Source organism: Aphelocoma coerulescens, chromosome 11 (assembly GCF_041296385.1).
Source record: "Aphelocoma coerulescens isolate FSJ_1873_10779 chromosome 11, UR_Acoe_1.0, whole genome shotgun sequence".
In the NCBI taxonomy this organism is placed as follows: domain Eukaryota; kingdom Metazoa; phylum Chordata; class Aves; order Passeriformes; family Corvidae; genus Aphelocoma; species Aphelocoma coerulescens.
The window spans coordinates 10,798,420-10,822,171 of NC_091025.1; the positions used below are offsets into that span (position 1 = coordinate 10,798,420).

The 23,752-nt window shown below is 40.4% G+C and overlaps 1 protein-coding gene and 1 long non-coding RNA gene across 3 annotated transcripts in view; both read right to left on the reverse strand.

Moving 5' to 3' along the window:
* Nucleotides 1-239: 239 nt before the first annotated feature.
* The window catches only part of FTO (FTO alpha-ketoglutarate dependent dioxygenase), a 330,070-nt gene continuing 306,557 nt past the window's right edge, over nucleotides 240-23,752 (reverse strand). Inside the window, exons 9-11 of one of the 2 annotated variants that reach the window (XR_011154586.1) lie at nucleotides 5,167-5,274; nucleotides 3,890-4,034; nucleotides 240-484 (exon numbers count right to left, since the gene is read on the reverse strand). The gene's annotated coding sequence lies outside the window, so the exon portion shown is untranslated. Of the gene's footprint in view, nucleotides 745-3,889; nucleotides 4,035-5,166; nucleotides 5,275-23,752 lie in introns of both variants that reach the window. The other variant, XR_011154585.1, reaches the window with a different exon arrangement.
* Nucleotides 10,603-23,752, reverse strand: part of LOC138117244 (uncharacterized) — a 59,874-nt gene continuing 46,724 nt past the window's right edge. The window contains exon 2 of the long non-coding RNA XR_011154588.1: nucleotides 10,603-10,772. This is a non-coding gene — a long non-coding RNA (uncharacterized lncRNA). The remainder of the gene's footprint in view (nucleotides 10,773-23,752) is intronic.

Here is a 23,752-nt window from a genome sequence, read left to right on the forward strand (position 1 = left end):
ATATTGAGAAGCTCTCCCATACAGGATAGGGAGTTGACTACTCTAAAAAATGATAGTATTTGTGCCATCTTGCACAGCCCTGGGAAACATGCAATGGGGCAAGTGATGATGTCTTGCTAGGCAAATAATCTAGGAAAATTGTTGCAATCCTTCAATTTCTGCTTTGACAATCCCTATTTATTTATTTATTTTCAAATCTACATTAAAAACAAACACCACACTTAAGTTTTGAGCCTCAAACTTGTCACAGTGTCTGGCTTTCTACTATTTTAGGCTTTAAACTCCAGTAATTAAAAAGAATTTGAATCATACTTGCAAATGCAGTTGCTGAGCACAGGGTTGGCCAGCTTCCCCAGGTGAGGGGCCTTGAGCAGTCAGACTTCTCCTTCCTGGCAGCTCCAGCCTGCAGGTGGTTTGGGGGACGCCTTGTATTAATCTGGCCTTGAGGCCACAGAGACATAGATCACCATGACGAAGTCTCTGCCTGGAGGAAAAGGTCACAGATTCTGAATACTTTAGATATTTTGTAAGCCACTTCTGAAGATTGTAAAGAAAATGGGTTTCCATGTTCAGCGCTGTCAAAAATGACCCTCAGGATGCAACGCTTCTCTTTGTGCTTGAGTCAAAGCCCACAAATAGGTAGGGCAGTCAGCAACAGGGTGAGATCTTCCAGGTGCCTTGTCTTACAGGGAACAATTCTGGCTCATCTGGGCTCAATTTTAACCCCTGGGCCTTGTATTTGCTCTGCAGTATAAGCAAAACAGAAGGTCAGAATTATGACTGTCAGTGTCTCAAAGGTGTAGAAATCGAGGGATGAGCATTATAAACTGTAATGATAAATTCATTTAGGGTACAAGGGACAGTGCCTCCCCACTAATTCTACAAATAGACTTTAGATATGGGTGTCTACTATTTGACTGTCAGTGGGAAGTGTATATCTCATAAGGCTCTGACCTGGTTATCTCCTAACCCCGAGCAATTAATCACCAGCATCTAAGAGGGAGTAGCTGTGCACAGCAGCATTTGGTGTCCAGCCTCTTCACAATAATGCTTTTACCTTTTCTACAACTGTCTCTTAGAGCTTTCCTCAACATGGGACCACTGCTTTCTTTTGGACAAGAACTGGCACAAAATCAACTTTTCTGAGCCAGAACCCACCAATTCCAGTCACTTTAAGAAAACCCCAGCAAAAAAACATAAAGCCTCCCCCAGAACAGAGAAGCTTGTGCAGTTAAGTCACCCAACACCAATCTCAGTTATCAGCCGTGCTGCACAGGGGAGCAGAGGAGATCAGGAAGGGATCCTCCCTCCATGTATGCTGTGTTTCTTGCTCCTGTGTCTACAGGAGGAGATGGGGAGAGGAGAGAGGACCAAAATCTGCCATCCTGTCACACTGGCAGGGAGGGCTGGAGACTTTTCCACTGTTTCTGTTGTAAGCAGGAGGAATGGCTTTGTCTGCAGTGGGCTTGTGCAAAGTTGGAGTAAGGTAGTGAAGAATCAGGCCCCATTGATTCTTTGTAGTACTGGAGCTTTGTTTTGAAGTGCAATAAAAATACAGGTGGCAGAGGAGATAATGCACGGTACCATTCCTTTGGGACACGCGGGGAGACGGTAAGGAATTCCAAAGTAAGGAGTGTGGGTTTTTTCTAGCATTGATCACAAACACTAGTTCCAGAAAACACCCAGAAGTAGTAAATATGCAAATTTGTTATGAAAGAAGAACCTACAAGTACCCGCTACGTTAGAGAATTTGTTTAAGGATATTTGATCCTCATGCAGAGTTTATCAGATTATGGTTTAATGTGCACATTCAGGGTTTCTTGGTTATTTTTTGTTTTGTTTTGCTTTTTTTAAGGGGGGGTTCCCTTTTAAAAAGCTTTTTTTTTCTCTTCTGCTTCAATACTTGTACTGGAGGTATTGCACTTCTGCTAAGAAACAAGAAGTATGTTTACAGTGTAATATAAATCAGGTTTGGAGATTACCAATTTCATATAAATTAGATGGGAGAGTACTGTTCCGCTATTTTGTTGTCTAAATTATATGGAAATTGGTCCTATGCTAGGAGTAAGTCCTCACAGAACAGGGCCCTTAGGCTTTTGGTTTAATTATCATAAGCTTCCATTTAATTAAACTTATTAAATGGTTTGGTGTAAGAGCAGGCTATCATTTTGCAGAAGCTTTCTGGAATAGAAAAATATTTATGCCCTAGCTGCTTGGGAAGGAAATAACACTTCTCTTCAGAGATGTTTCCCTCAATATAAGGGTGAGGGTCACCTGAGCTATCCTCACAGGCACCTTCAAACTCTTTGTACCCAGAGGCATTTCAACCTGTTCCTCACTACAGAGCCAGCAAGTTCAGTTTGTCCTGCAGCTGGTATTTCACTCTACAGGCTAGCAATTATAGGACAGTGTTGGCATAAGAAGAAGTGGATGTAAGTGAACCAGGAATACCTGGGAATTAAAAGCCCTGAACCATCAGAATAGGGAGGTTTGGGGACAGAACAAATACCCACACCATCCAACCAATAACACCCAGCCCAACCTCAAAACAAGCCCTTATTTGCTTTCATCAGATCAGTTTGACAGATAATTTGGGTATTTCATGATATGGTCCTGTATGAACAGGAGATGGGAATCAATGACTGAGGAAGCCTCCTCCAGCGCTCTGTTCATGGACAATCCTTTTGTGAGGCTTTACTCCCACAAAAATATGTAGATAATGGGTTTGGCCCCAAGTGTCCTGGACACCTTCATATATAACCATTGTCCATGGTATATCTCAGTTTAAGCAGGAGAGGCCTTAACCGAGACAGAGATATTATAAAATTCCTCATTCTGATGAATCTGACTCTCAGTGACTTCCTACAGAACCCTGGCTTTATTTATCAAGTCTATAACACAGCTTCTGGGAAATGTTACACCCCTTGTTTTATTCAACAAAATTTAAAACTTTGTTTGGATTGGAAAAAATATACTTATTGATACTATTTTTCCAAATACAATGCCATGGAGTAACACTATGTATTAATACTTGTAGTACATTGTACTGACTCCTTTAAAAGGAATAATTAGAAGAATAATTAGCTGAACATGTGAAATAGAGGTGCTTCTTCAGGGACGTGTGAGAAGCTGATTAATAAGAGGAAGGAGGGCCCCTGAGTGTCAGGGACCTAATAAATATATTTAAGGACAAATAGGTAGAAAAAGAAAGTACACATTACTAATGTTGATAGAAAGCCTTAACTGCTTAATGCATTTCAGAAATTGGTTGAGAATAGTTAATCTGTGTGATAACATGACCCTCAGGGTTAGTTAGATCTGTGAATTCTTATCCCCCTGGGGACTTAGCAAGTTTCCAGAGATTCACTGCAAATTCTTACAAGGAAGAGGCATTCACAATTGGAAGATTTCATGCAGGTTTTACTTCTGAATACTCATGTTACACAAACTCAAATTTACTGAGATAATGGCAGAGTGGAGCTCAGTACTAGCCCCACTGTTAAATTAAATTTTCACTTTCTAAAAACACAATCATGCACATTTGAATTTATTACAGGATCACATATAACTCTAGATGAAAGGAAGTGTTTTACCATAACAATGCTTGATTCTTAGTTGCTTCTCTATGCTAAATTAAACTCTGTATGTATATGCTGGAAAACAAATGTATCAGTTGCTATTTTCTTCATTGGATCAGGCATTTCTTACACACCCTTTACAAAAAATTTCATGGGAAACTCACAGAAAAACCCATCTAACTCATATAGACTGGAGCCATGAAGTGGTTAGTATTTGCAGTCTCAGTGTTTGAGGAATACTGCCAATGGGAAGGCAAAACACATTTTTGAGAGTTCAAAAGAAAATGTAGGCAGTGTAACATACTACTGACCCCAGCAGTGGCGTGATCATCAGGTTCCTTCTCCCAGACCCTGCAGGTACCAGTGCTGCTGGGGGGGATGAAACATATTCTTTTGTGAGCAGGGGAGGCTGGAAAGGCCATTTCTTTTTTCTTGAGATGCTGTGTCCCAGCTGGCCTAGGAGAGAGACGCAAAATGAAAATTTCTTTACAGAAGGCTGTTTTTACACCACCATACAGGACTATTAGACTGGGATTTTCAAAGGAATTTAGAGCAGTTAGGTATCCAAATCCCACTGAAATTTCCTCTGAAAAATATCAGCTGTAGCAGCTAGTGACATGTTATAGGAGAAGCCTTTTCTTTTGAAGAACAAGATGGATTCACTCTTCTTAATATGGGTGTAAATGTGCAGAAAGGGGCAAAAGAAAGGAAATACTCTGAATCTGCAGTTGGCAGTATCATGGGTTGAAAGAATCTGTACGTTCTCATTTGTGGGGAGAATCTATTGATTCACACCCAACCTGTGTTTTTGCTCAGACTGTAATCCAGGGCTTGTGTTCCTGCACAGCATTAAAAGAGGTGAGTGAGATCAGAGGGCAATGATCCTGAAACTAAAAAGCAGCCACATATTTTGTGCATGTATCTCTGATTATATACCTCTGGGTCACCCTCTAAAGTAAAGCAAGATTTGTTTCTAACAGTGACATTGATATAAATGGTATAGAAGATATACTTTTCAGCAGACACTGCAAAAGGGAGTGCTCCCTGCATAGTTGTGCATAGGAGGTCCTGCCGAAAATACTTATATATTATTTAACAAAAAAAACCCTTTTGTGCTAAAAAATTATGGCTTAAAGCTTTCTTATTTGGGAAAAATTCCAGCTTTTGTTCCATATCCCAGTTATTACAGTAAAGACTTCCAAATGGGATATATTTTAGAAGAAAACAGTACCAGAGTGATAAGGGTACTGTGCTTATTTTTCTTCAAGCATTGGTATGCTTTTAGTTTGAGAAGGAATTTTAAAAGTTTCTAGATGTGATGGTACAAATCAAACATATTCTTATAATATTTGTATAAAATATGTCAAGAAAAAGGAATAACAGGGACTATTATAAAACATTGATTTAGAAATAAGAACAATGGCAGGGCCAGACATTATTGACAATAGAGCAAAAAATGTATGAAAACGTAGCAGAGGACAATAAACATTATTTTAGAAACATAAGGTTTTACTAATTAAGAACAACATTTCCTGTGCCATTCCATGTAACTGCCCATTAAATGTAGCTTTTGTGGGAGGATGTATACCTGGAAGACTTGCATGGACTGCCACTGCTAAAAATATGCACACTTTGGCCAAACCAAAGTAATGTCTCTTGTCGCTGGAATTAGTATTTCCTGCTTTGGTATCTTTTCCTGTAGGGATATTAACATACAGATAACATTAACGGAAAGAAAATTTATTAGCAATGACAGAAAGGCAAGGAAGATTGGTGAGTAAGATCCAAGGGTATGAGGGGAAAGATCAAAAAACATCACAGAGTCTATCATCAGTCTGTTCCTGGGTACCTAGGAGAGAAAGTGAAGCTTCAAAAAGATGAGAAGAAAGCTGATGATGGGGTGACAGAAGCAGCTCCTCTCCAGGACAATGACAGAACAGTAATTATAGACAACGATGACATGTGATGGAGAGCTTTACCCTCCAACTTTATGGGAAATGATCTAGGCAAAACACATGTATCAACACACTCTGTGATAGGAGGAATAGGAGAAGAAAGGAAAGGTGAAAGGCATCCTCTGCAATAGCCCTATCACCATGCTTATGCTATCAGGAGTGAGGACAACCCAAAGCAAGAGAAGCAAAGAGATGTGTCCCTCTGCAGAAGACAAGCAGGGGACTTCTGAGCTGAATGTGTGGTGGCTGGGCAGTTCCTGTGTCCTGGATACTGCTCATGGCTGCTTCTGGGAGGCCTAGCCTTCCTCTCACACACCAGGAGCCTGCAAGAATCACAGATCAATGCTGGATGCTGCCAGCAATGATCCTGCAATGTGCGTATTTATTTCAATTAGTGATACATACATTTACAGTCCTTCCTGTAGGCTAGAGACTAGTAAGAGAGCATTACAGGAAGTGTTTGAGCTGCAGTTGCCCCTACAGAAACACAGAACAAGTGCCAGTGTGGAAAGTCAGCCAACAGCCTCTTCCCAGAGCATCCCACTCTGTGCACCTGCAAGCCGGAGCACCAGTGAGTGGCACACAGCAGCACTGCTCCAAGGAGGGGTTTGGTGTCCCCCCTGGGCTATGTGGGTGATGCACGGCCTCACTCTCATCCTACTGCTCACAGGGCAAAGGCAGGTGGGTGCCCAGTGGGAGCAGGGGCATGTTGGCAGCACCCTGTGGATGCTGCTGGCTCAGGACACGCAGCGAGGAGAGTCAAGGCCATGTACAAGCATTAGATGTAACCCAAGAGCCCTGTTGCCAGCTCCATTGAGAGAGGGTTTTTGTCCAAAGACAAATAAATGCAGAAATTTTCCCTGTTTGCATGCATGCACACATGTTCACTCTCACACACATACACTATAAGGCTCAATAAAAGATCAAAAGCAAATAAATGAAGCAAACTAATGAAAATGAAGTATAAGACTGTAATCACACCCAAGCATGAAAAAAAAAAAGCTCCAACCAAATTAGTATGTAATGCACTACTTCAGACAGATGTTTGAATAGGAACAAAAGGAAATAAGGAGGAAGCCCATACAATGCTGGTTTGAGTACTTTCAGGAATATGAAAAAAAAAAAAAAAAGGATAATTTCCCATTTAGCCTGCAGCAGAAATAAGGCTGGATTCTGATCCATTGAAGATACTCTTCCCTTTGCCTTCAACAAAACCACCATCCAGCCTCTGCAATAACAGCTGAGAAACATGTTTCCTGAACAAAAAAGGGCAGGGCTGTGTCTCACTGGACTGGGGGCTCCTGGGCATGGATTAGCAGTTAACCCAGGCACAGGCTTCTGCTAGGCTCTCACAGTGCTTTTCTTTCTGCTCCTCTCTATTACTGCCCACAGTTTTTAACCATGATTATCACAAGTGTTTTTTCTTTAGCATGTAGAATTTGAGAACATTTGTTTCCAGTTGTGATCATAAAGAGATAAACAAATTTCTGCCAGCATGACAGCTGCAGGGTGTAACTTCAGGGAATGGCCGCTGTAGCAAGCACAGTACAGAGCACTGCACCTGCACAGGCACAAAAACTGCCTCCCCAAAACCGTACAAGTTTCTCAATCTATTCTATCTACTTATCTACTCAAAGAAGAATTAAATATCTGTTTAGAGGGAGAGAGTACACACAGTCTCAGTGATTCCCAGAAGTTTCAGAGTTTCTGGCATCAAAGAACTCAATTTTACCGCAGTCACGTAACTGGTTTTCGATGTACTCCTTTAGGACACACTGTATTGGATATGGACTGATACTGATAAATTGTAAATTTATCAGTGTAATTTTGCCATTTCAGAATCTCATTCTCATATATTAGAAATGTGTGCTGTAAGATGCAATTTAAACAAGAGATTAATAAAATGGTCTGCTTGACTCCTCTGTTTTCCCATGCAGAAAGGCTTTCCTATTAGCATAAGAGTCTGCATCACACACCTTGTTGTTTCTTGAAGTCCTCAGTTCTCTACTTCACAGATGGGCAGCCTAAATTATTTACTGGTACCATGGAAGGCACTCCCTGGCTCAGCAATCCTTTCACCTCCCAGAGGGGCAGGGTCATCAGTGAACCTCAGATCACAGCTAGACTGCCAGATTGTCTTTAACATGAGGTCTTGGCTATCACAGTTCTCTACATTTCTTTCTCAAGATAGATCCAGAAGGTGCCAGGAGACACCAAAACCTGCCCATTGATGCCTGTAATCTCAAAGCTGACACTTACCTTACATAGCTGTTGGGCAGGAATGATGATTGAGTGTCTTCAAATAGGGTTTTAAGAGTTGGATGAAGGATTTCTTGTCCAAACACTAAAAGCAGTCCTTGACTCATTGCACCAGATTGAGGAAAATGGCTTTTGGAAACAAACAAAGACATTGGAAACTTTCCCATCCACTGATCTGAATGTGCCTGCAATCAGCTCAGGCATAGGATTTGGTGCACTGTCCTATCTGCACTTTGAATCTCTGAAGAATTTCTGAAGAAATCAACTCCCTGAGTGGCAAGATCATGAGTTTGCATACTGTGAAAGGCCAGAGTCCAGGAACAGAGACGCAAAGCTGAAACCTCATCCTTCCATATCTCAGTTCCATCTGAGAGCTGGGAAAAGGGAAAATGGTTTATCAGTAATTTTATACTCTAGAAGTACAAGCCCAACTCCTCCACTGCCATGCATGACAATTACTCATTACACTACCAAATCAACCTGGAGTATCATTCTGCTGTTCCTCTGTTATAAATGAGGCTGAGAGGCACTGGAGATCTGGAGCACTCGTGAGAATTACAGTGACACAACTGCAAATTGTCTTGTATTTTAGTTATCACGGAAGTCAAAGGAATTGGCCCTTGCCAAGAAGTATCCTGCTGCTGCAGCAAGATCGCTTGTGTTTCCAACCTACCTTGTTTATAAAGTTATACATTTACTTTGGAAGTCAGCAGAACTATCACAGATCTGAACTCCATGTAATTAGGAGGGAGCATCAGGTGATAAAAATGCAAAGTAAGTCCTAGCAAGTGAGGCAAGCAGGGTTTGGGGGTCTTGACTGGAAGGAAGAACACAGAACCAGAGAAAGTACATTCAACAATAAACTGCAGAAACTGCAGTTGGCTGTGATGCCCATCTTGATGGGCCTTACAACATTATCATAACTTGTCTCATCTGTCCTGTTCCCTTTTACTATCTGTCCATCTTCCTTCCCAACCATGCAAATACTCTCTGAGCTGGTAATCCTTGCTTGGACCCAAAAGAGGTGCCTCTGTAGGTTGCTTTTCTGTTTGGTTTTTTTTTTCATTTGTTCTTTTGGGGGTTTTTGTTTTGGTTTATTTTTTGTTGGTTTTCTTTTTAAAATTTTATTTAAATAATTTCTATTCCCTGATGCCAAAAAAACCCCATGACAATTCATTCAAATTAAAGGCTCATTATTAAAACAGAAAATACCAAATAAGTTAATTAAAATATTTAATTTTTAATGCACTGTGGTTTTCTATTTCTATAAAAATCCACTATTATCCACTTCTAACTGCAGAAGAATGGAAACTAGGAACTGTTTAAGAGACTAGCAGACAGAGAAAGATTTAACAAAATTAACGTATAGAGAAAGATGCCAATGAACCTCCATTTATCCCCAAATTCCATAGATTTTTTTAAAGTTGCATCTAATATTTTGGGAAAAACAGATCTACTTGGTTGAATATATATATATACACTTGTGTGAGGCAACAACAAAGTTTGGAATTATTTTATACCAAAATATTTTTGTAATTGCCCCTGAAAGTCAGCAATTTTCTGATGCTGTATTAGATCATAGTATAATACCCCTTAACAGCTGAATACATGTCTGGGGCCAAGCAGCCCTGGAACAGTATTTATGCTAATTAAAACTAATTTCTTTGCAAAAGTTTTAGTCTTAGCAAACAATTTAAACTTAATGTGCACCACAGAATTTACCTTTCTTCTTATGTCAAGAAAGTATTTGCAGCAACATTGTCATTAGGCAGTTATGTTTGTGATATTAGGTACATATGATGGCAATTAGAGGCAGAACCTCCGAAAACCCTGGCAGTATACCCAGGCATGGCTACAGCTATTTTAAGCAGATTTATACTTAGGGCATCAAAGAATGTCACAAAGAGAAGAAAATATGGTAACTGTTGCTTTAAATTATAGCTATCATTACTTCAAAAGGATATTCAATCAGAAACCACTGCAGACTTAAACTATTTAAGCCTTCTGACACTGAAAGGAAAGTAGGCAGTTTCAGCCTGTCATCTCTTAATTCTTTTTTTTCCTCCTTTTTTTTTTTTTTTTTTTTTTGTGTTTAATAAAAGAAAAGTACTGTTTGGTCTAAGAAACAAGTTATAAGACCAGGAGGAATGAGTCAGAACAGGTCTCCTGATTGTTTTTGACCTTTCCCTGTCTGTCAGGCTCACTAAGTATTGCAGGTTCTTTGCTAGTTATTTTACAACAGCTATTGGAAAAATGAAACAAACCTGTGCAATGGTCTTGCTTTGGCTGCTTGGACATAACACTCAGCAGTGTTTGCCCAGCAAAAGTGTTTCTGTGTCAAGTAGTAACAGGTAGATTTTTTTCCCCTACAAATCAAAAAGACAAAAGTGAAGCCACAGTTGCTTGCACAAAATCATAAGATCATGATTAAATTGTCCAGGGGGATTCCTGACCTCTTCTGGAAACAAGAGCACACCTCCCTGTAGTCAAATGTTTAAAAGCAAGGAACTTTCTCTTCAACAAAATGTTTAGAGGTTGGCCATGGAATGGTCTGCAAAAATTAGCAGGAGTTTCAGGAGGTAAATAAAGTAAAAAAAAAATAAAAATTCTTTATTGTGCCTACTATCCCTTCCTGTCCAGATGCACTCAATGTCCTGAGCAAAGAGTGACAAAGAAGTGTCATTAAATTTAAAAATAAAAAAAAAAAAAAGGAGAAATGCCTAAAGATGAGTGAAAGGGATGTTGCGACAAGAGAAGGGAGAAAAAGATGTGTCCCCTCTGCAAAATATATTCCCAAAGCAAAATGAGCACCTTATATTCCCAGCTGCAGGCAAGAAGGCAGACACAGAAGTCATTAGTTGGGAGATGGGTGGATGCAGAGGGGAATTCCAGATAATTTTGTGGTTCAGGCTTTGTGGGAGCAGCCAGCAGAGTCTGAGTAGTTTTGCCGGGCAGATGTAAGCAGCTCGCAGCCAAGCTCCTGTGTCATGACAAAGCGATACGGAGTTTGAGTTACAACACCCTCATTACACAGATACATGTATGTGAGGCAAGAGCAAAAGACCCCAAACCAAGAATCAATCCTGTCTGGCTGTTTCCAGAAAGTGGGACCATTTCTGAAGAATGTTTCAATTTTGAACGATGCTGGTCACAGCCGTGACAGTAACCACGGATTTCTGTCAGGGTTTCTTCCCCATGGAGTGCATGGTAAGCAGCTGAGTCCCTCCACGATCAGATGTTTCTGGCTGATTTTTCTGCTCCCACTGTAGCTGATTTGAGCCCCAGGCACCCAGCAGAGTAGCGGGAGTCAGGACCACAGCTCGGTGGAGGGCAGAGAGGTGCCCCAGAACACAAGAAGGCAATTCCCAGCCCAGGTGGTTTCAGGAGGGTACGGCAGTGCCCCGTGGCAGCGGGCCCAAGCAGTGCCAGCTCCATGGACCGGGATTCCCAGTGCCCCTTCCCCAAGCGCTGAAACCATGCTGCTTCTGCTTGATGTTGATTTTCTGCACCTACAGTGAGAGGGAAGTCAAAATCAAACAGTTTCAGCACAGAACACAGGACCTGACATTTAGAAAAATGTCTCATAAAAACAAGCAAAGGAACAAACCGACTGTAACATGTGTGGCCACAATTTTCATCGCTGGTGTTTTAGCTGTATTTCAAAACATGCACATAGCATTTCTCATAATTTGCACTGTGACTTTTAAAAAAATCTTTTCTTGGCAGAGTCTATTTTTGAAAAAACATTTACATTTCTCTGCTTCCCTTTCCAATTCAGCAATATCAACTAATTAACAAAACCGTTTGTACTGTTTATAAATTTGTACCAATCCCCACAGTGAAAAAGCAGGTTAACCAACCCACATCTAAATAAATAAACGGTTAACATATATCCTCAGCAAGATTACTGATAGAAGTTTGCTTAGGCACAGAGTCCAGAACAGCTTCTCCCCAGCAAGATTAATGTGCTTTTTGGTCTGAAACATTGTCCCAGCTTGGTTATTTTTTTTCTTTTCTGCACAAGCAGGAGAGAGTACAAAGACTAGGGAGCAAGAGCAAATATCTTCCCTTATGTGAATTAAAATAAAGAAATACTACTAAGAAAAAAAATTCTGAATTCTTAAAAAGTAATTAAAGACATAATGAAGAGACAAAAGGTACTACATGGAGGAGTAGCTGCAGAATAAGCATGTAAATGGCACTAAAACCAGGAAAACCTTCTAAATGTTTAATTCCACGGGGCCACTGTCCCTTCCCAAGGGGACCACTGTACTTTTTAGGTGACATAAACTACCTCCCTGGTAGGTGGTGGTTGGTCTCACTGGAGACACAGCAGGAAGGAGGCTGCTGGCACTGGAGCACAGACAGTCTGTGTGCAGAGTGACAGAGGAGAGAAAGGGCTGCTGCCAGTCAGCTCTCTGTCTTTTCATTACAGGTAACTACTGCTTTAAGCAAATTGTTTCAGGGATTGGAATGTAGCAATAACTGATCTAATTAGTGTAGGCTGTAATTTAGGAGGGTTCATTATGTCACACACATGACTCCTGAGTATTGCTAAAGGACTCATTTGTAGTAGTTGAAATTAATTTCTCTGCACACATATAGCATCACCCATATAACTATAGTAGAGTAGCTTTAAGATGATCTGACATATTTAAAATCTTTGACTTTGAGCAGGCTTAAATTTCTTCCAGACAGTAATAAACAAATCAGCAAATAGTACAGATTTACTTCTTGCCAAGAGAAGAAAAAAAAAAAAAAAAGTAATGCCTACTTCAGAGTGAAATGGCAAGTAAACTCTGTGACAAAACTACAAAGGAAACTAATAAATCATGCCAGAGGAAATATATACCATAATTAAAGACACACACACATACAATCTTGACAGAGACTTTGCATTTCTGGGTACAATACCTGTTTACTTCATGTAACATGGAAAAAGTTTAATGGCTCCTTGAGAGAAGTCAGTTATTTATTATTTCTGCTCTAAAAGCCCCCATGAGCTTTCCCTCAGCAGGAAAGCAAGCCTACACTCCAGGTAACAAACCCAACCATATGAATTACAGAACAAGACAAATGCATAAGTGTATAAGCAGCTTTCAGAACTACAATGCTGAAGTAAAAAACAGGTTATAATTAAGTTTAACTTAACCACTAAAAAGGTTACACGTATAACCTCTGTTATTTGCTTCCCTTCAGGGGTCTCTCATCAACTAGGCATTTCACAGCTCTTTGTTTTTATAACTGAAAAAGTTCTTTCCCACACAGATACAAATATACTTTTCCCTTTGACTTACATAGTGTCTGATGTAAAAAAATAATAAATTCTTCTGGAGAGCGCTTATGCCTGTGCTTAACATTATCAGTCCTTAGAGCCCCTGCCTGCACCTTCTTAAATCAATATTGAAGCCTCTGTTAATTTCGTTTGTTTGTGATCCCCACTCAAGGGGAAAATTCCATCATGACATTGACATTAGTGACTTCAGTGGCATTCTATTCTGAACACACTGATCTCCAGGCCTGATCTAAAAATTAACTGAAATGAATTAAGTTTTTACTTACTTTCATATGATTTGCATTAGACCTGCCTTCTTTTTAGGAGTCAGAACTCATGTTATTTTTTTCTCAGCTTCCTTTTGAAAATTTAGATTTTAAAAAATTCAGTTTATAAAGCAGAATATCAGCATTAAATTTTGTACACAGAACACAGCACTGCTCAACCAGAAATGTCAAGTTGTATATGAGGCCAACAGGAAAATGCTGCAGCATGAGTTGCTTTTGTTTCATTGAAATATGTTTTAGGGGCTGGAAGCACCCTGGACTAAAATCTAAATCTAAAATCTAAATCTAAAACTTTAAAAATTATTTTAAAAGAATTCTTTCCCTTAGAAAGCTAAATACCTAACTGGATGACTTATTTCCATTACTTTCTAACCCAGATGAGGGTTCAATATCTCTTAAATGTTTTTTTAAAATCTCAAATATAAATTTAATTTCCAGATACAAATTAGATTCCCATTCTCTTGCAAAACCTTGTCTAATGCTGTTACCTCCAGTATCCTTTTTGACTGTCTAGGTATCAAATGTATTTCTAAGTGGGTACCAAACCAGATAGAAAGACTGACTGTATTTAGTCTTTAATTAAATGCTGGTAGATTTCCTTCAATTGCATTAAGCTCAGAAGTGAGAAAATATAATTACATGATGCTCCTACACAGGCAATGATCAGCATTCTTGCATGCAAGGTGTGGTAGCACAGTAAGCTAAGGATTACTTCTCAGTTTTAGTTTTATATTGAAATTCTCATAGCTCAGGAGAAACCCTATTTTGTATGCATGAAATATTAACCAGGCAATTGTCCTAAGGATGCAGTGGATTTATTAAAGTCCATTAATCTGATTAATAATTGGATTGCTGACAAGCTAAGTGTCTCAGTGCTGTTAAAACTAAGTATATTTTAAACGTATCTGACTTCCTCCCATTGTCTGTCATCTCACTGAAGATGTGGGCAAATACAAGGTTGGTATCATAAGAGGTTGCTACCCTGTGGAAGCCCCAGTATCAGTAACAAGCAGAGGAAAGCCCCAACATGAAGAGCTGGTGGATTGTACAAGGTTTTCAAACATACTGAGGCAGGAATTGAATGACAGCAGAAAAGGAAGTTAATCTTTAACACTCCTGTTCTAAATGGAAATATTTCCAATACTAGTGAACTCCTGCAATTTCCACATGTACATCTGAAACATTCCTTTGTGTGGACATGTTCTACGTGATGTCTTGGCAGAAACCAAGAGACACAGACTCTGATCTTAGCTCTGCCATTGACCCGCCCCGTGACCCTGGATAAATCATTCCACTGTTCTGTTTCTCTTCTTACTTTTGCCTGTCTTGCTTTTTTAGAGCACAAGTTCTTCATACGAGAAGCCAGCCTCTAGTTACCTTCTTGTCTGACATGTTGAGGCCCGGATCTCAGATGAAGCCTCTAGGAACTTTTGAAAATAATAAAAATAGTGGTGAGAAGCAGATGGTGCTGACATTCCCAGCCCTCACTCCATCCCAGGAGATACGCCAGCATCAGCACAACCACACCTACAATACATCATCATGGATTTTAGCTATAGGTTAGGGGTTAGAGAAGCAGTCATGCCTTAGTGGGGCTATAGGTGAGAAAATAGACCTCTTTAGTCTTTTCTGCTCACTGCTGGAAGTCTAATTTACATTAAATAATACAGTTATTTTTCCATATAAAGAGCATCAGATGAAGACCACAAACTCTAAACTGGAGAGCCAAAGCAAATTGTATCAGCAATCTAGGCTAAATTAAGGTGAGCCATTCTTTGTCTTTCACTCCTTTCCCTCAGTACTGTGCTGAAGACAAAGAACGAAGTGTATTCGGACTAGAATAAGACATAGCTCCTAGCTAAGGAAGTCTCACAATGTGGCATCTGCTTGGCTGAAAGCATTCAAATTCACACCTCATCCACCTCAGAAGAGCACTTGAATTATTGGTGTATCTTATCCAAGACTGGAGGATTGACCCTGCTCTGCTACCTTGGGCCTCAAGCTTGGAAGATTTAAATCATGGTCTGGTTTAGGATCTCCATTAGGCACACAGTCACTCAAGAAGGGCACAACTCCAGCAGGGCTCTCCCTAGAACCTCCTAAATTCTCCTTAGTGTGCTGACTTCTGTGACTCCTACTCCCCAGTTGCCTCAGACAGCTGACTTGGCTGAATCCCTCTTACACCCTTGTCTTACCAGGAAGACAAGCTCAGGCATGGCCTCAGCAGAGGTGTTATACAAGGAACAAGGTAAGAAAGCCAATCCCATCCTCCATAGGAATGGCCAGCCTGTGACACTTGAGCTTCATGACATTGATGAGAAGTTTGCATACAGCTCCTGTGCTAAAACACATCATGTCTGGCACCAGGACTGTGTTGCTGGAAAACCCTCTGTGTGATTCAGATCTTCAGCTATGGGATGTTGTAAGTCTTCAAGAACTCTGAAAAACGATATTCCAGGCTACACTGGGATGTGACTGTGTGCCCATTCCAGCCCCTGTGCAAAACTGAGATTCTCCATGACAATTCTACCACCTCACACCTGCAAAGTTCTGCCTCTGTGTCTAAGGCAGGTACCTGCCCAGTGCCTCTCAGGTGTTGGAAAATTTTGGTATACAGTCTGTAAACTGGAGGAGGATTGGCCACATCCTCACTATCACCTCTGTCTCCACCAGCAGTACCTTGTGCCTCCTTCCGCACAAGAGTTTCAGTGTCGTGGGAACTTCAGCAGAGCTGTGAAAACTACCAAAAGGAATCTAGATAGAGGATCTATACCCTAAATCACTAGGACAGATTAATTATAAAACTTCTGCGTCACTTCTGAGCCACATAAAATAGCAAAGAAAACTAGTAGCAGTTTTGATAAACAGGCTTTACTACTGTGGGCCCAAAAAAACCGCTCAGAAATACAGAATAAAGTCAAGACTGCAGGTTATAAGAAACTCATAGTTTTTATCCTTTCCAGCTTTTACCCTTCCTCCTTTTTTTAAAGTAAGCTTGACCTACTGTGACTCCTAGAAGTTACCTGCTGGGCACATCAGAAATAGTTCAGTAACTAGAGAATGAGAAATATATATTAGACCACGGAATAGAAACCAAAATGAAAGCTTTGCCATTAGGAATATTAATGTCGGTACTGTCTGAGTTAAGACAGTTACAGACTGGAGACGACTCAGTTGCTGCCCTCAGTTTGTGTAAGTAGGAATATCAGCAATTCATCCTGTGAAAAATAGTACTTCAGCTGGTAGAGTTGGAAGGGAAGAGTGCGAGAAATTGAGGCCTTTTGTCCTGGGTTACATGTCTAAGGGCTAGAAAAACCCTATTACCTTTTTATTTACCTCTGTAGAAAACAAATAAAATGAAACAGAAGGAAAGAAAAAAGCTCCACCAACAACATAGCAACATGACAGTGACGTGTATAATGATCTTTGGCAGCCTAAGATAAGATCACAGCCCTTGGGTCTGTTGGAGCCTGGAGCTAACAGACCCCTGCTTTGGGGAAACACTAGAAGTGTACAGAAGTAAAAAAGTTCTGTTCTCATATTAAAAAGAAAGGAGAGGTATGTTGCTAAATCTATTCCTTCTGAAGAAACCTTTGAAAATATAAATATATGAAAACATCTGAGTCACTTCTGCATCTATGAGTGAGTGATCCCCTCTACTCTCACCAGTAATACCAGGAAGGGCTGCTCTACTCCCAGTTTCTGCCAGGAATTATGCTCTGCTTAGTTAGGCAGTGCAAGGCACCATGCAGATATCATTCTCCTGTTAAAGTTGCTATAGGCGTATTTTTTCTAATGCAAACTTGTGCAAAAATTTTAAATCCAGCATATAATGAATGGGGTTCATCTAAATTGCTGCTGTCACTATCCTAGCTCCCTCTGATCTTGGGAACAAGCCTGTCCTTTCAGGGAGAGATTGTTTGAAATGTCTGTAAGATAACTGAATTAAAAAAAAAAAAAATCTGTTCTGTTCCAAGAAAAGATCCAGAAACATCTCAAAGTCCACAAGCGACTTTGCTGATTCTATTGATTCTAGATAGAAGGTGTGAAATACAACAACTAAATGGCAGTACTAGTGAAAAATCAAGTTATTTATGGTCCTCTTCAGCTGGATTAGTTTCTCTAAATAATTCCTTGTTTATCTGTGTTAGTGTTTGGACTAGTGCAGTGGGAGAAAACAGCAGGATGGAAAAAAGTTTATTTTTTGGGACGCTATTTAAGCACATGTCAAACCATGCCCTGGCTGCTGCTAAATACTGAGCTCTTATGAAAATCCAGCCCTTTCCTTGGGTGCTGAACAAAGGGAAGCCATGCTACTGGTTAGCTTAAAAGACTGGTACCAGAAAAATCAGAGGGTTGGCAGACCTGTGCGTGCTTGAACAGAGGAAAGTACACTATAAAGAAATGTTGAGTGGGTGGAAAGTGCAGGGAGCAGCAGTCCTGTGAATCACTTCCTCCCCCAAGGCCTTGCTGTCATTAGGAGTACAGGTGTGTGGTTTTAAAAACACATGTTGTCCATACTGATATTTTAACAAGCATTAGTCAAAGCAGTAGCAGTTCTAACAGGCATTTACTGGTCAAGATGAACCCTAAGCTCCCCCCTCTGGGTTGGCACAGTCAGCTAGCATGTTAAAACTGTTGCTGCCTAGTCCAAGAAAGGATTTTAACATGAGTTAAAAATAAAGTCCTTTTTGTACATGCATGGCTTAAGAGAGAAGAGTCCAAATCCCTTCTTCCAGCAAGAAGAATAGAAAGAAGCAGCAGAAAAAGAGGATTAGAAGCAGCATATATGCTCTGTCCTGCCTGTTTACTTACCAAGATTTTATTTTGCTTTGCTCCATTTACCGAGTGTGCCACTGGATGCCAACCTAATTAATTTCTCTATGACCTTTCAAACCAAACCCACCTACAGAACATGGTCAAGGCATGGATTTCTGTACCAGTGCCCACTGGTACAAGAACAGGTAAATGTTTTGCAAAGCAAACTCTTCTGAACACGGTAGTTTTCACCAACTCAAAATCTTTCATCTCCTTAAAAGCATTAGAAACAGAGGATGAGGCAGATGCTCCCACATCCAGCCAGCTCTGCCACTGGGAAATATACAAAAAGGTCTCTGGCATTTTCTGAGGTGTAAGACAAGGCAGAATTTGCCCCAAAAGCATGAAAGCAAAGTTTACATCCGTGCTGTGCAACTGTATTACACTAATACTGAATTTGGAGCTCAGTGCCTGGTACTAATCACTCATTCTGAATCAATTTGAACGTACACTCTCTAGAGGCAGCAGAAGTCTAAACTGAAACACTGTAGGAAATAAAATGTCATTTAACTGGAAAAAGGAAAGAGCCTAGTGAAAGTTAGAGAATTCACGGGGCACTCCTTTCTGCTGCCATTTGTCATGTATGACACAGGAATGTTGACATCATCCTCTGATAAATGACACTGGCACCTGCATCAGAGAGATATTCTTCAGCAAAATAGAAGTCTGAAAACCCAGCAGCAGGGCACTACTAGTAGGTTCCAGGAGCTTGCAAGAAAGGAAAGATAGATGATGGTAATTTTCTTCCAAAGAGAAACATAAGACTTTTTAAGAACCATTCCCTTTTGCTTCCCCTTCTGCTCCCTCTGGGCTTTGGCAAATGATTCTGTTTTCTAAATCTAATAGCGTCTTAGACACGAGCTATACATTATCCAAGAGCTAACTTGTGGCACTCGTGCCACCACCTAGTCTAGGAGGATAAGTGTCAAGCAGAGAGTTCCAGAAGGCATTCCCATGACAGAGAGCTTCAAAGGGGCCAGGCTGGCCTTCTCTTGTCCTAGGCCAGTTAGAGATGTCAATGAACAGACTATTCTAGCTCTAGTCCTCCCAAATCTCACCTTTACATTCACAACCCGTGATGCAGAGACATTCTCCTCTCAGAAAGAGCAGGAATACGTGTCTCCATCCCACTCCTGTATGCTGTACAGCTGCAGGGTGGGTTTGTGGCAGAGGAATTCTCTTGGGAAACTTCTGCATAGGCACACAAAGCCTGCTATGGTGGGATATGACACCAGCAGGCAAAAAGAACTAAAGAAATTTTTTCTCATCTTAAGACAGTTACATCACCAGTTTTCTGTGTTGAAAAGACAAAGGCCAGTGGATTAACTGTAGTTGTGAGGGGAAAGTCCTGCTACTCTTAAAAATGAAAAGCAGATAGATGTGTTTTCTCTGTCAGACTTTTTCACTTGGTTGGCTCATGGAATTTGTGTGCAGCTTGATTTTTCTTCTAATTGTATGATTTATTTATGCCAGAAAAGAAGGGGAAAAAAAATCTATTTGATTTGAAACAGCAGGTTGTGAAGGCAAGCACACAAGCTCTGTGACCAAGATAGCTTGATTCACCATCAGGAAACCTGCAACCCATGCCAAGTACCTGCCTAGCTACTGGCCAGTCCTAGTTTGTTCTAACTTGCTAAATACTGTCCAGTTCATTTGTCCCTTTCCAGAGCCATCTCCAGGGACCACCATGCAGTGATACGAACTAATAGCCCAGCAATATGCCAAGACATATCCTTTTCATCCTGCACAGCCAGCACTGTCTTCCAGACCTCTGGGTGCATGAGGGAGGCTGGAATCTGGATAAAGAACAGCTGGCTTAAAACACACCCTGACAAGCCAATACTGGCTGAAAGGAGAAAACACTGGAATGAAGAAGCAGCACATGGGCTACCCTTCATATGCAGGGCTCCTTCTCCACCACTGTTAAAATATTATGCTGCTCTTGGCTCCTCCTGAATCTATCTTTGGTACTGAGGACTAGAGCAGAAGCAATCTCTGCACTCCTGATTCTCCTGATGGGATAACAACCTCACATTCACATCTTCAATATTGTCAGGTTGGATTGTCATAAACTGAGCTATGTAACACATTCTCCAGGAAAATACACTTTCATCTTCTAACTCAGAGAAGCAAAAGAGAGCATATCATACTGATCTGCTCTTCAGACTCCTTTGGACTAGAAACTGGCTAATTAAGCTGCAGGCTTGTGACTGGTGAGTCCCAGCCAGCTGGGCTGGGTGCCTTCTCCTCAGAAAGCCCAAGACTTTCTGCATCATAGTGAAAGGGTAACAGTAAGTACGGAGGCTGACCCCTTGGCTTGATGGGGTGAGGTTAGCCCCATTTGAAAAGGCTGCTTTGGCAAAAGGTAATTAATTTTATCTCATCATGTCACATGTGTATGGCTACTATCATCACAAAAGGTAGTGATGTAATTTTCATATTCAAGCAAATATGAAAATTTAAGTGCTCAGGCTTGGCTGAACAACTTTCTTCAGCCCATTCTTTAGAAGAAAACCATAACTTCAGGGACTGACAGAAGCAGTGAATTCTTACAAATGTAGGTGAGATAAGAGATTTTTTTTATTGTACACATTTTTTTGAAAAAAAATGGACATTATTATCCTTATAGTCTTGATACTTCTAGCAGCTTTCCCATAGCAAACTATTACTTGATTAGTTTATAACATTTAGAGCACAGCAATGATGACATAATTTTGTTCTAATGAAGATAAATATTGTCTCAGAATGTCAAAAGGCACCACATCACCCATTAAGTGTTATGATTTCGAAATACCCTGAAGAAAAATCTTCTGGGCTGGTTGCAGGAAGATACACGCACATATACATCTGATTTTGATTAAAATACAAGTTATTGAAAGGTTCAGTTCAGTCCAAGTCTAGAATCAACTGTTCAGCCCCATAGATTTAAATACAGAATAAGGGTAAAAAGCCCTCCTAGGGCTCTCCATATTCTCCATGCATTGGCCAGACAATGATCTAATAACAGCAGTGACTTTGGGGATATTTTTTTATCTGCTCTGAGCCCAGTTAAGTGACTCAGAGGTAACGTGGCATTTCACTGATGTTCTGTTGGACCATGTTGTGCTTGTAACTTTATCCTGAAGGAGGCTATTCATAGCAGGCATTCAGGAATGCTGCAGAAGTGGTAATTTGAAGATGGTTGCAAACACATTTGTGGATACAAATGAGGCAGCCGCAGGTTTTCATATCTTATCTCTGTAAAAGCAAGTATAAAATGGCAGGGCAGGAGAACAGGGGGTTTCTCCCAGAGCAGTGATGCCAGACTGATTCTTCATCCAGGCAACAGCGGGGACCTCCTGATAGTTTTGATTATTACAATCCTGACATCAATCAGGAGTGCAGAATCAGGCCCTTAGCACTGACAAAACTGTGCTCAATCTTCTCTGACCTCTCATTTGAAAGTATGCTCAGACACAAATGTAAGACACAGAAGATTAAGGAGACGGGGGCTAGGAGCAGGAAAGCTGAAGGAAAATATGCTATAAATATGAACTGGGTCGTATAAAAAAGATTAAGTATAAAAGACAGCTTTCTTGTAACGTCCAGCTGTTTCTCCTAAATATTTCTAGCAAACCTACATATGTATAGTTTCAGAAATGTACCGAAAGGGAATACTAGCACTTCACTTAAAAAACACTCAGTAGGATTGCTAGTGGTTTTGAAGCTGCAGCGCTGAGATCTGTCAGGATAGGACAGGAGTTATTTCAACAGTACTAAGTAGCTCTCCCACTGCTTTACTGTGGATTGATCAATTTTCACCCTTTCTTGCCTTTCTGCAGTCACATACAGATGTAAAACAGATTAAGGCTCTGTGGAAATAAAATAAAATAATAAAAAAAAAAGACACCTAGGACTTTTTTGACTTTCCCTGCAATAAAGTGCAGGGAGAGGTGAATAAAGCCACACGACAGACAGTAACAAAATGACAAAGGTCCTGACTGATAGTTTATTGAGATGACAACTCAGTGAGACTTTAGACATCTCTGCCACGAAGACTATTTTTGTCTTTTCACAAGTTAAAACATATGTACGATCAAGACAACTGCCTGCCTATCTGTTGAAGCTTGTTTCTCCCTATTACCTCTCCCTAACAGAGCCGTACCTGACTGCAAAATAATCCTTCTCCTTTTTAATGTACTTTAGAACTACAGTTTGACAATGCTTGAAAGGAAACCAAAGCAAAATAACAAACCATTATCAATATATTATTTATGCAGGATCCAAAAGCTGAGAAACATCACTAACAAGTCACTTAAATTTTCAGCCACAGATCTCAAGTATGGAAAAGCATCATTATAAATACCTGGCTGCCGGGAAAACAGTGCAGTGGAATGACTGCATGGTCTCAATGAGAAGAGTTTGACTGCTGCCTGTGCAGCACTTCTTACCAGAGCAAAAGGAAAGCAAGAGGCTTTTGTTTGCCTTGGCAGCATTTTATACTCCATTTCTTTTGGTGCAGAGCTCTGCACAAGCTCCAGACCGCAGAGGACTGATCTCTGGGCTCCAGCTCCCCATTCAGTCCCTGACCTCTGGCACCAGGACTTTTGCCTCCCAGCTCAGGGTGCTGTTGACTGGACCTTGCTGCACACAGCATCGAGGCTCTGGAATGCCTCAGATTTAGCTTCAGACACAATAAAGATTAAAAATTATAGAGCACAGTGGGAATAAAAGAGATGGGTTGCCCACTCTGACTATCCATCACTGTTTTCCATGTCTCTGGGCAAAAGCAAAGCAAACAGCCCAAAGACAAAAATAGGTTGTACGTATTTTTAAATGTTTTACTTTCTTACTCTTAGGCTAATAAAAGTCAGAAATAGAGAAGGCATTGATTTTATATTTTCCAAAGTCACTAGTGTAAGAGGAGCCCTATAATTTATATTTTCAAACGATAAAATATTGAAGCAAGGTAGTTAAGATTTTTCAGCACAGAGTGCCTTTTACCTAAATTTCACTCTTTTTTATCTACAGTGTTTATAAGTAACTATATCTAATTGCACAAAGCAATTAAGCAAGCTTCTGCACAGTCATATGACAAGTGAGAATCAATAAGGTTATATATTTGTTTTGAGGTTTAAAGTGTGAAACTGACTGAAAGCTGGATGGTTTTGGAATTAAGAGAACACTCACACTGAACCTGATCCTGTCAGATGATCTTAAGGTCTCAGATATGCCAAACAGAATTTAAAACGAACAATTTCTGTGATAATGCCAAAAGTAAGAAGAATATTAGATATTTCTAGGAGTTCTGGTTTGTGTCTTCTTGGCCAACTCCAGGATTTTGTCAGGGACTGTTGACTGCTGAAGGCACAACTGTCATTAGCTTGAGATAAAAGATCTTAAGGTGATGGCTGTAGATGGGGCAGAGAGTGCTGAGTTACAGATACATATGTCTGGTAGTTTATTATTATTAAATATGAGAAAAGCCCTGAATACATACACAGATTCCCACAGACACTAATGCACAAATCCATGCATTTTAGAACAAGGCTTCCCTGACAGCGTTTGTTGTACTTTGATGTCAGTCTAAGGAAATATGTT